The sequence below is a fragment of the Anabrus simplex genome, chromosome 7 (assembly GCF_040414725.1).
Source record: "Anabrus simplex isolate iqAnaSimp1 chromosome 7, ASM4041472v1, whole genome shotgun sequence".
NCBI lineage: Eukaryota > Metazoa > Arthropoda > Insecta > Orthoptera > Tettigoniidae > Anabrus > Anabrus simplex.
The window spans coordinates 102,462,280-102,475,704 of NC_090271.1; positions in this window are offsets into that span (position 1 = coordinate 102,462,280).

A 13,425-nucleotide genomic window follows, 5' to 3' on the forward strand; every position below is an offset into this window, starting at 1 on the left:
TATAACGCATTGTGAATAATTCATTTATTTCAGAACGCTTGTACTACGCATAAAAATGAGAACACATACCCCTTTTCACTATTCCATGAGCCACAGAAGACAACACCTCGTTGAACTCCCTAGAAACACAACGTTCGTTTCACTCCGACACCTCCTGTCAACTGACCTGATAACTGCCAGGAAGACGTTTCAGCACCTGTCCCCTCCATCCTACGCACCAGAAAGCGGAAAGGAAGACCGCAGGTCACTATATATGGTTTGTTCACTATCGAATGAGATCATGTTTTGCTTTGATTTGCGGCTGTGATTTTTTTCCACCTAGATATGGGATTCGACACACTGTGCGCCGTGGTGACTACTAGTTGCCAGCTGATGAACACTTGTTGTAAAGTCAGTATTTGACATAACTCTTTAGTTACTTAATACCCGTTTCTCAATTAGTTTTGTGTTAATTTCCATTTTTCTTTCCTTGAAATTATGTAACAATGAACAGTGCATTATTTTTATTATTTTACCGCACGTTTATGTTATTCATATATTTTCTATCAAGATGCGATACTTTCATATTTTTGATAAGATATTTCTGTCAAATTTTTTTAATTTTATAATAATTATTTATGTTGAGATGTTGCAATGTATAGCATTTTATTGTATTTTTAAGAGAGGATATTTTATTTTACATAAATTGAATTTTAATGATATTAAATTATTTGCAGGTGTATTTTCTTATTGCTCGAGAAGTAAAATGTATCTTTAAGAAATGTTTAAACAATTGTAATACCTTACACATCAACATCTTATTTTAGCATATTAATTTTCTATTTTCAGAATTTATCATAATTCTCTATCCGAGGTGGTAAATTATGATGATATATCGTCAGTAAAGTACAGAACGAAGTTACGAACCAGTAAATTATGTTTTCAAATTATGACCCGATATAACGCAGCTACAAAATATTCCTAACTAGTACCAAATACTTTTCGGAAAAAACCTCCTTTACCTCGTGATACTGCAATTATTAGAGTAGGTTACCTAGTACTGTAGTTCAATATATCCGCCACTGTGCCCATTTCAATCACAACAAAGTGTTGTAGCGGGCTGTCTACGTGCATCAATGCGTTAAGCGAGAAGGTTGGTCACTGTGATTTCGGCACTACCCCTTCACTTCCTTCCCTCCTGTTTTGTATTGGAGTGACCTTCAACACGAACCCTTTACTCCCCCCCCCTCCTTTTCAGTACTGGAGTGGGGCAGTGTTGATTGTTTGTGTCGGGACACCATTACTGTGCACGCGTGTACACCCGCACTGTATTAGTCGAAAGAGCCATGTTCGCAATTGCAAGTAACTTTCACAAGAAAACATTAATACAGATACAGATGAATAATATTCAGGTTTACCCGCAAGGTAAAAATATCTACAGCATGCAACTCGCCAACAGTAATTGCACTTAGCCAAGACACAGACAGAACACAGATAGTCACGATCACTTTTCTGTATTAAAATACTTCCTGCTTATCATTAACTCTTCATTAATTCTGTACGCATTGTTGGATTAATACCACTATGCCTCAATTCTTCCTAGCGATATTTTTGATATAGGTGAAGTCATAACGTAATATCGATACCACACAAATATCGAAACATAATATCGATACCGAAATATGGAATATCAAGAGAAAAGTAGCGATATTTACGCATATCGATAATATCGGAACATCCCTAATGTGGAGGGATGCATTAATGATTACGAATTTCTGTAGTGATCTGTAGTGTGATGAGTTATATGAATATGTGTATTAAGACGAAAAGAAACAACAAGTCCCCGAGCTAGAAAACGCTGCACTGAGCACTTAGCGGCCAAGGAGCTATACTATAGAGCGTACAACTAAACCAAACCAAACCCCATGGCGCAACAGCCCCGAAGGGCCATGGCTTACCAAGCGACCGCTACTCAACCCGAAGGCTTGCAGATTATGAGGTGTCATTGTAGTAAACACCACGAATCCTCTCATCCGTTATTCATGGCATCCTAGACTGGGGCAGCTATTTCCCCATCAGATAGATCCTCAATTGTAATCACGCAGGCTGAGTTGACCTCGAAACAGCCCTCAGATCCAGGTAAAAATCCATGGCTTGGCTGGGAATCGAACGCGATTCCTCCGGCTAAAAGGCAGGCTACCCCTACACCACGCAGCAGGCGCATACCTTACAACTATCTCTATAAATCTATATACTAATATATAAATAGGTAAAGCTTGTTTGTATGTAATGGCTAATTTCAGGAACTACTGGACCAATTCTAAAAATTATTTTACTAATGTAAATATTCATTATCCCTGAGGGACATGGGCTGTATTTTATTTTCAAGACAATTCGAAGGGGGCGGGGGCACGGGAGTGATAAAATACTAGGATAATGTAGGCAAAATATCGAATTTTTCGTACAAGTAGGAGACAAAGCTCAATTTAAGCCCCTTGACACAAAGTACATGTAGAGTTGAGTTCTAACACGGAAGTGGAGCGTTTCCGGACCATGTCCGTATTATATATTTTTTTCTTCTTCTGTGTGTGAGGAATGTGCCTAAAATTTTATTCTACTTATTGATACACCCTGTGTATTATTTGTAGTGTAGCAGTATTAAGGGGACCAAAATGGAAAATGTCAACATTCTGCGTTAAAAATAATAATAATAATAATAATAATAATAATAATAATAATAATAATAATAATAATAATAATAATCGTATGGCCTCAGCTACCGTGTGCAGACATTTCAATTTGACGCCATCTGGCTGTCTGCTCGTCAATTTCGACGTTCCGTTTTACTCTAGGCCCCCACTAGATGGCAGACCGAGTAAACCGAAACTCTCTTGGGCGTCTATGGCTGAGATTTAATGAATTTTGTCGGGTAAACACCAAATGTGTCACCAGAGATCTTTAACATGCCGACATCGTACGACATGGAGTGTCGAATGGACTTTTTTCTGTCCTTCAAAAATCCGACTACCTCTGCCGGGTTTGAAATATGATATATATGTAGTCTTATAATTAATTTTCGATATTTTATGTTGTGTGTTTTTATCCTACGAGGAGTAATAACGGAGAAGTTCTCAATTACTATATTTTCTGCAAACTTCTAAATACAAATTTTGTCCGAAAATATTAGATAACAAAAAGTGTAGAAAATGTAATTTCTAATCATTTACGTCTCATTCATTTTTGACTTATGAGTTAGGATTTCGGAGATATCCACTAATTTGGATGATTTTTTGCGAAGTCATCAATGGCGAACATTATGTACATGCCAAGATTGCTCAGTGTTTACGGAAACGAGTGAAAGTATGATGCAGGCGATTCTCCTTCTTCTTCTTATTCTTCTTCTTCTTATACCGCTTTTCCCACACATGTGGAATCGCGGGTACGAACTGTATCGCGCATGAGTATTTGGACCTGTTTTACGGCCAGATACCCTTCCTGATGCCGACCGTATATTAGAAGGATGTAATCACTATTGCGTGTTACCGTGGTGGTTGGTAGTGTGGTGTGTTGTCTGAATATGAAGAGGAGTGTGTGGGGAAAAACACAAACACCCAGATCCCCGAGCAGAAGAATGAATCAGGCGCGATTAAAATCCCCAACCCGGTCGGGAATCGAACCCGGGGCCCTCTGGACTGAGGCCCTCAACGCTGACCATTCAGCCAACGAGTCGGACGATGCAGGTGAGTATTGTCGTGAATGTATTTATCAAATACAAAAATCGCGTGATAATCAGCCCATATTGATCATGAAGTTAAATAAAATGGCCATCGAAATAAGAAGCAAGACGTAAATAATAACAGAAACGGGTATAATGAAAGAAGGGGTAAATGAAAGGCTCCGTAATATCACTGAACTCCAGGAAGCCCCCTGGTGGCCATGTTCTGACACCGTGGTTAGCCGGTTTGAGTCCCGTTGATAGAAAAACATTTCACCATCAGAATATTGGTCGGTAGGGTAGGAGAGGTGGAGATAAAACAATTTATAATCATAAGATTACATGACAAAAGCCTGGATTCAATTTCAAACCTCTCCGCAATGTCCATATTGAGTGACGGCATATGATGCTGTTGATAGTGATTCGTCCGTCGGATGGGCGCGTTAAGCTTTCAACAAACTCCTTGGCACTACTCAACAAGAGTAGGATATATGCCGGCACCGGGTTTCATCCTCAGCCTATAAAACTGATAAGCAATACAAATACAGTGACTTGTAAACTGTTGTGTTCTCCGTCTCTTCTGCTGCCAGTCATCTCCGATAGATGGGATTACTTCTGCATTTGTATACAAACCTGAGCCGTCAACGAGAACTGTTATTGTATAGTGAAGTAATTTATAGTGCATAGGCTAGCTATAAAGGAAGTGTTTATCTGAAAGTGAATCCTTGTGAGGAGGAACGGTGGAAACTGTTCGCCAGGAAACCAGTTCACCTCTGATAACATGCATGAAGTAACTTCTATTTCCTCCTCCTTTTTCACGGGTTTACGCTGTAAAGCGGGTCGCTCTGGTCGATAAGACGCTTTGGTGTTAGAAACTTCAGCTTTTGTTGCTCAGAATGGCATGGAAGTGCAAAATGCAATAGAGTCGCTCTGAGGCTTTAATAAAGGCGAATGAAACTATTAAATATCTAGACCAAATATAGAGAGAAGAAAGGAATACTTATCCATTGCTATTTAAAACGAACTTTTCAGCATATCCCAGGTATTTCTGCGACCAGTGAACCACCCAGAATCATAACGATTCTAGCCAGGGATTTATGTCTGGATGCGCACGTGATGAAAACATTAACCCAGGATCAACGGGGACTCGAACCCCAGCGTTACGGGTCGGGGTCAGTCGTTAAGATACTGAGCTAATCAGGCTTCCAAACTATTTAACTATAAATGGAAAATCCACAGCTTCATTCATTCCATTCCTCACCTGGTCGAAAGACTGGAAACAGGCTGTACATTTTCACTTTTACTCTGCCGCTTCTATATCGTTTCTGTAGCAAAACGTAATGTGTTCATAAATATTAACAAAGGAAAAATAGTTTCGATAAAAGTAGCATCTCCCCAAGTAAATGGCAGTGGATTTTTCGATGGAGAGTGTTGCTGGAATGAAAAATGACAGGGAAAACCGGAGTACCCAGAGAACAACCTGTCGTGCTTCCGCTTTGTTCAACACAAATTTCACATGGAGTGAGCGGGATTTGAACCACGGAACCCAGCGGTGAGAGGGCGACGCGCTGCCGCCTGAGCCACAAAGGCTCTGCTATTTAAGTAATAATAATAATAATAATAATAATAATAATAATAATAATAATAATAATAATAATAATAATATCATGTTGCAATCTCCAGGAGAAACAGCCCTCAGATTATGAATGTCAAAATAAAGGAAGGCATCAGCGTGGCCTCAGATCACTATATCTCTCTGATCAAACTCAAACGAATTTCTGCAAACACAAGGAAGACAACCAAACTAATCACACACTTCGGCAAAGTGTCTAGGAGTTCCAGGAGAAGGCTAGACCAAATGAATGTGGCTTTAACAACACCAAGTGTTTCCTTTTTGAGGCCGCCAAAGATGTTGCAGAAATCGAGACAAGCAAAAAGCATGCCTGGTTGAATGATACCTGTGAATAAGTCCTCAAAGAAAAACTCAATGCGTGGAAATAGTAGGCCACTATTCTATGAAATCAGAAATTGATTGGGAAACCTACAAAACCCAATGTGCCCAAGCAGCTAGGTATTCAGAACTGAGAAACGTAAACACGAAAAATCTCTCATTGAAAAGATAGACCAAAGCTTTAGGACCGGGCGAGTTGACCGTGCGGGTAGGGGCGCACCTCTGTGAACTAGTGGGTTCGAATCACATTGTCGGCAGCCCTGAAGAGGGTTTTCCGTGGTTTCCCATTTTCACACCAGGCAAATGCTGGGGCTGTACCTTAATTAAGGCAACGGCCGCTTCCTTCCAACTCCTAGCCCTTCCCTATCCCATCGTCGCCGTAAGACCTATCTGTGCCGGTGCGACGTAAAGCCACTAGTAAAAAAAGAAAAAAAAGAAAATTTAGGAAGAATGAAATCAGAGAGTACTACAGAGCCTTCAAACGTAAACTCACTGGCTATAAATCACAACCTCTATGCTTTGAGCGAAAAGACGGCACACTGGCGACGTCAAATTAAGAATATTGTGGCATTCTGGCAGACTACTTCAAGAATTTACTTAATCGCTCTAAACCGCAAAGCCCCATTGAGACCAAGGAACCCTTACTCAGGTACCCAGATTCCAGACCACCCTTCAGAGATGAAATCAAGTGTGACATTGCCCGTCCCAAAAAAAACAAAGCGCAGGAGGAAGACTCAGTGGTAGCAGAACTATGGAAATATGCCCCAGAGGAATCACTGGGTATCTTGCAAAAGCAAATAGAAGAAATTTGGAGCAAGGAGACCCTACCCGAAGATTTGAAAATAGCTTTGATCCATGCATTGCACAAAAACGGCAGCATGAAGAACGTCAACTACAGAGGAATATTTTGCTGCCCGTGACTTACAAAATTCTATCACTTCCCAACCTGGAGGGTTTGGAAGCACAAGTTGAACATCAAATAGATGAATACCAATGAGGGTTCAAAAAATCACTGAACAGCCGAACAGATCCAAAATCTCAAAACGATAATCAGATATTGTACACTAAGATCCAAGCGGTATGTGTATCTCTTTGTGGACTTCAAGAAAGCGTACGATACCATTGACCGGGAAGTCCTGCTGAACATCTTAAATGAATTTGGAGTTGATTTGAACTGCGTTCTCGGAAAGATCATCAGAACCTGGGGGCTGATATTACAGGAAACCAACTACAGTCCACTAAGAATAGGAGCCTAATCCAAAGGGATCACAAAAGACTGCTTAGCATTTGCCGATGATATTGTGGTTCTCTGAAACGACGTAGAAACCGCTAGAGCTCAAGTCGAAATGTTAAAGGAAATTGCCGAACAAATTGGTCTGCAAATATTGTTTGAGAAAACATAAGTAATGACTAACATCAAAGGGGCCCCACCAAAACTCCATACAAAATACGGGGACATCACCCGTGTAGTAAAATTCAAATACCTGGGTGAGATCATCGTGAAAAGTGGTCTGGACAAAGAAGTACTTCAGGAACGAGTACGAAAACCGGAAATAGCCTACCAAACATCCCTCACATTCTACAACAAAAAATGCCTTTCCCAAAAAACCAAGATACGTCACTATGAAACAGTTCTGAACCCAGTAGTTCTATATGCAGCCGAAACCCTGTCTCTAAATGCCAGCAAAGGACTCCTCGAAGAACTAGAGAAAGGAGTGCAAAATTGTGAGAGGAATCTTGGAATCAAACTACAGAAATGGAATCCGTCAAAAGAGATCCTACGAGGAAGTCTACAGCAAAATAGAGAAAACTACGGACGGACACAGATGTCGGGCACCGTTACTCTTCTTCTTCTTCTTCTTCTTATTGAAAATGAAAACCTACAACCTGTTTTCCAGTCAATGACCGGGTCAGGGATGTGATGAATGAAGCAGATATAGACTATTAGTACGATGGGGTCGCCACTCCCAAAGTGATTTATTAATGACTGATCGATACTATGAAATGAGAATGGAGAGTGTTGCTGGAATGAAAGATGACAGGGAAAACCGGAGTACCCGGAGAAAAACCTGTCCCGCCTCCGCTTTGTCCAGCACAAATCTCACATGGAGTGACCGGGATTTGAACCACGGTATCCAGCGGTGAGAGGTCGACGCGCTGCCGTCTGGGCCTCGGAGGCTACTCTTATTATTATTACATTAAAATATTTGAATTTTACAGCGGTCGTACCCATAATTCACTGGTTACTTAGCTTTCTCGGGAGATCAGTGGTGGCGTCCGACCCATGATCACGGGTTCTATTCCAACCAACAAAAGAGAACACGAAACCTGAAAGATAAATGTCACTTTAGCAGAATTACCTATAGAAAGAAAACGATATTACTCTTATAACAGCAGCCCTATAGTGTCTTCCTACAAGGATGTAGAAGTAAACGGGAGTGAAATACCAGCACTTTGTTATCTATGTAATTAAGACAGAAGTATGAGGTGTATTCAGTATACGATGACTAACGCATGGTTGTTCGTTAGCAGTGGCGTTCTGACGGATCGAAGCCTAACACATCTATCTCCCCGGTCCTCTCACCTATCGAAGATTCAACAGGAAGCCGCGTGAGGTTTTCCATGGTTTTCCAAATTTATACTAGGCAAATAATGATACTGTACTTTATTCAAGACCACCATCAGTTCCTTCCTTACCGAGCTCGATAGCTGCAGTCGCTTAAGTGCGACCAGTATCCAGTGTTAGGGAGATAGTGGGTTCGAACCCCACTGTTGGCAGCCCTGAAGATGGTTTTCCGTGGTTTCCCATTTTCATGCCAGGCAAATGCTGGGGCTGTACCTTAATTAGAGCCACGGCCGCTTCATTCCCAGTCCCGCCCTTTCCTGTCCTATCGTCGTCATTAGACCTATCTCTGTCGGTGCGACGTGAAGCCAGTAGCAAGAAAAGGTTCCTTTCCATTCCTAACCTTTTCCATCGCTGCCAACAGACGTAACAGAGTCGGTATGATGTTAAAAAAATAGTAACGACGAAAGTTAAATCACGGGACACATATTGCATGCTGTTTCATGAAGCCCTCACTGTTATTCACCAAGGTGAAAACCGCATATCGCTATCTCCAACTTGTCAGAAGTCCTTTGAGGTGAGAGAGTGAAATGGTCCACCCAGTAATAGACGGCTTCCAGGAGCACTGACTGTGCTTGTAACTTTCAGTGATACTAAGTAATACCTTGATGTGGCACGAAGGCATGGCATGGCATGGCATGCTCGCTATTATGTCGATTTGTCTGGCTCCAACTAGTGTCTTAGTTACTCAGTCGTCCACATATCTGCATACAACTTTGTCAAATTCACACAAGGCAGAGCCTAGCTTATCACTGGAATGTTGCGTGCCAGTTCTCCTGCTCGTCCCTTCTGAGGTCACCACCAACTTCAATCTGAACTTTGTAATTGAGATTAATACATCGTAGCATGGATGAAACATAATGATATACAACATACTACCAACAATTTGGGAAGGTCTACATTGGGAGAATAACTACTTGTAACAACTACCGTTTCTAATAACAAATGTTAAAGAAGTAAGCGAGGAGAGATCTCAACGTCATTTTTGATACATGTTTTCAGTTTTACATGGAATGTGAACCACTACTTTTTTTTTTTTTTGCAAGTTGCTTTACGTCGCACCGACACAGATAGGTTTTATGGCAGCGATGGGATAGGGAAGGGCTAGGAGTGGGAAGGAAGCGGTCGTGGCCTTAATTAAGGTACAGCCCCAGCATTTGCCTGGTGTGAAAATGGGAAACCACGGAAAACCATTTTCAAGGCTGCCGGCAGTGGGATTCAAACCATCTCCCGAATACTGGATACTGGCCGCACTTAAGCGACTGCAGCTATCGAGCTCGGTGAACCACTATTAAGTGATTTATTATTTCAAAAGTGATGCTATCATTCGGCTTTCGGCTACTACTAAATGTTTTCCTTCCTCCCCTGAAGGGTGTATGAAACGGTTAAAATTGTTAAAATCATCATATTTTATGTTTTTATATTTTACTTGCTGTTAACCACGGCTTCGCTCGCGTGGATTTGCTAAGTTGAAAAAAAATAGTTGCTCAGCGGTACTGTACTAAGACATTATTTGAAATTGCCTAAAGTGTAAAAACTCACCGAAAAATTGCATTTCATTCACCCCAGAACCTTTCTGTAAACCACGTTTGTGGCATTGCCTTTTGGGGCTAAGATGACCAGGCTACTGGCAGAGCTAAATCTGGAACATGCGACATGGAACTCTACATGTGAGAAACAGTCCTCTTTTAAGTTAAAAAAAAGTCTCTTTATTTCTAGAGGAGATTCAAAATACCGATTTTCACATCTGTAACATCTTAGTTTTTGAGATATAAGTACCCTCATAAAGAGAATTCAACTCCGTCTTCACTTATTTTCGATCACCAGCTTAAGTTGATTTTCCCGAAACAAAAAGTACGTGTTTCTTTGTTTATAAAAGGGATTGCAAATACCAATTTTCACACCTGTAACTGTTAAATTATGAGATATACTGTATATACACTTTTCTTAAAACTGCCCCACTCCTTGGCTGAGTGGGCGGCGTTGAGGGCTACAATTCACGTGGTTCCGAGTTCGATTCCGGGCTGGATTGGGGATTTTAATCGCGTGTGATTAATTCATTTGGCTCTGGGACAGGTTCTCTTCATATTCGCTCAACACACTACATTACCAAGCACAAAAGGAACACGCAATAGTAATTACATTCCTACACACGGGGTTGGCATCAGGAAGGACATCCAGCCATAGAACAGGGTCAAATCCACATGTGCGACACAGTTATCACCCGAAACCACACAGGTGTGGGTAAAGCGGTACAAGAAGAAAATTATTATTTTAAAAATTCACCCGCTTTTATTATTATTTCGCCCGCTTAAGCGGATTTTCCAAAAAAAAAAAGTGTGGTCATTTTTAAGAGATTTGAAGTACCAGTTTCAACGTCTGTAACATCTTCAGTTTCTGAGATATATGTATCCTCACATAAAGAATTCAACTCCTTCCTCACGTCTTCCCCCCACCCCTCCCTGCCCCTTAATTGGATTTTCTGAAAACAAAAATTTGTGTTCTTTTATTTGAAAGGAGATTCCAAATACCATATTTCTTGTCCGTAACATGTTAGGTTCTTGTGATATATTCTAGATAATCTCGCTGCTGTATAATCCTGGAGCTGACGTTACCATGGTTACGGCAATTATCCGATTCCTAGAGCAGGGGTAGTGTGGTGCCAATATCTCCATAACAGTTGGTTTTAGGGCCTTAAAACATGATTTTCTGGCCCGTTTTCGTTGCGTCAAGGGTTTTAATTTGATCTTTGTCTCGTCCTTGTACGACATATTCGACATTTCGCCTATATTAGACTATTCTTTTTATATCTTCCCCCATACCCCCCCCCCCCTTCGAATTGTTTTGAAAATAAAATACAGCCCATGTCCCTCAGGGATAACGTATATTCACATTAGCAAAATAATTTTTAGAATCGGTCCAGTAGTTCCTGAGATTAACCGTTACATCCAAACAAACTTTACCTCTTTTATACATTAGTATAGATTAAGTAGTATAGATGAATTCTTGAACTATGTCCTTTAAAATGATGTAAATACATGATAGTTCAGCCATTAGAAATTGCCACAAATTTAATTAAAATATGCACTAGCAATACGAAAATTGCCAGCTATTCCAGCGGAAACGGGATGAATTACAATACCATTACTGGTGCAAACATTTAAAACCATAAGAAGAAATAATAATTTCGTGTCATTTCCAAACACACACATCTATCCCTTGTCTGTATGGAGGAAATAAGCGCATTTTTAGAGATCTGTCCAATCCCCAGCTGTCGGAGATGTATCTTCATGGCAAAAGTTAAAACCCCAATGAATCGGTAAACAGTGTTATATGGTCTCGCATTCCTAAATGCACTTTTGTGGACATAAAACATTAATATTTGGAGTAATGGATGCAGGATCCAATTTTAATAAGGGTAAAATTGACAAATGTCATGTATTACATGAGTTAGGACTAACAGTAAGAAGGAATTGTGTCAGTGCCATGAAGGATTTGATCCGAGAGAGACTACGGCAAGCTGAAAGAAATGTCTCAGGAAGTGCAAAAAAATGCTAGAGAATCCAGAGACAAGGCTAAAGGAAACCTAGAAGACCTGTATGAATCACAGGAAAATTCGGATTCTCCGTTGTATGGGACAGGGTTGTACTGAGATATGAACACATGTGAGGAAATATTTAATTGCAGTTTCCTCAGTTCCTTACTTTTTCTCTACGCCACTGTTTATCACAGAGCTGTGTAATTGTCACCATCAAGGTGTCTTACATTGATTCACATTTTATCGGAGGGATTTATTTATTTAAGGGATATTCTTTGAGATTAGGCTGTTTGTTTAAAAAAATGCATTTTGAACTTTATAGAAAATTGTTTTCTGACTCTCCTGAAGCCCAATAAAATAACGGCTGTGTTAGTATGTTATGTTAGCTATGAAGAATGTGTAGCAGAAATTTCATTATCATAACTTTATTAGATCCTGAGGAAAAGTAACATGAACTTAACAAATTTAACACTCCCCCATTTACCTCAAGGGGAAAATGGACCTCCTAGACGGTGACGCCACCTCTCAGGCCAGAGGATTTGTGTCGTATAAGGAGTTGTGGCGGAGAAAGTTAAGGGTTGGTGACCGAGGCCTATACTAGGGAGCGGTGATAATATAACATGGATCTGAATTTCAAGTGAGGATGACATAAAGTCGTCACTAATAAACTTTAAGGGATAAAGTTAATTATTTAATAGACATATATTTACCAGATATTGCAATAGGAGTTGACTCTTGGCTCAAGAAGTGATGTTACGGACATGGAAATTTACTCACAAAACTGGAATATTTCTCGTAGGCCCAGGATCTATTTGATAGGAGGGGAGTATTCAAACTGGAGAAAGAGGAATTTATAAGCTATTAAACATTTAAGGATGTGAAACACAAAATTCTAATTTTAAGGCTTATCTCTAAAGATAATACGTAATTTGATGTTTTCTGGGATGTAGAGAGCAGAAAGGGTGACGCTGACACAGAATTATTTGACGAGGTAATTAATCAGCTAAGGGGGAAAGGACACGAAAGGGAACATGATTGCAGCGGGTGATCTCAATTTACCAAATGTGAACTGGAATGCTAATGAGATTGGCAGAAGGCATGAGAATCAAATAGTAAATAAATTAAACTGGGAAGGACAGCTAAAACAGGAAGTGATTAGAGGGAAGAATATTCTTGACGTAGCCCCAATGTACTTTGTGGATAAACTGAAGTGATAGGTGATATAAGTGACCCCGAAGCTGTTTCCGCCGTAGTTAAAATAAATGTGATAGAAAGGAAGGTCGTGAAAGTAGGAAAATTCCACATGGTTCATAAGACAGGCATGAGAAAATTTTAAAAAACGTAATTATGATCGGTGAAAATGGCAAATATAAATGCAAACCGCCTATGGTGTGGGATTAAAGTGGGAAAATAGATGTGTACACTTAAATCTGGTAAGTAAAGACCAACACCAACTATATTACTATATTGGAAATAGGTGTAGGTTGGAAAGAAATAGAGTTTTGAAATATTTTGCAAGTAAGGATAAATTGAAGAAACTTACTAGGAAATTGAATTTAGCAAAGGAGTCATCTAAGGATAAAATTTGCAGAGCATTATGGCATAAATATGAATTTTGG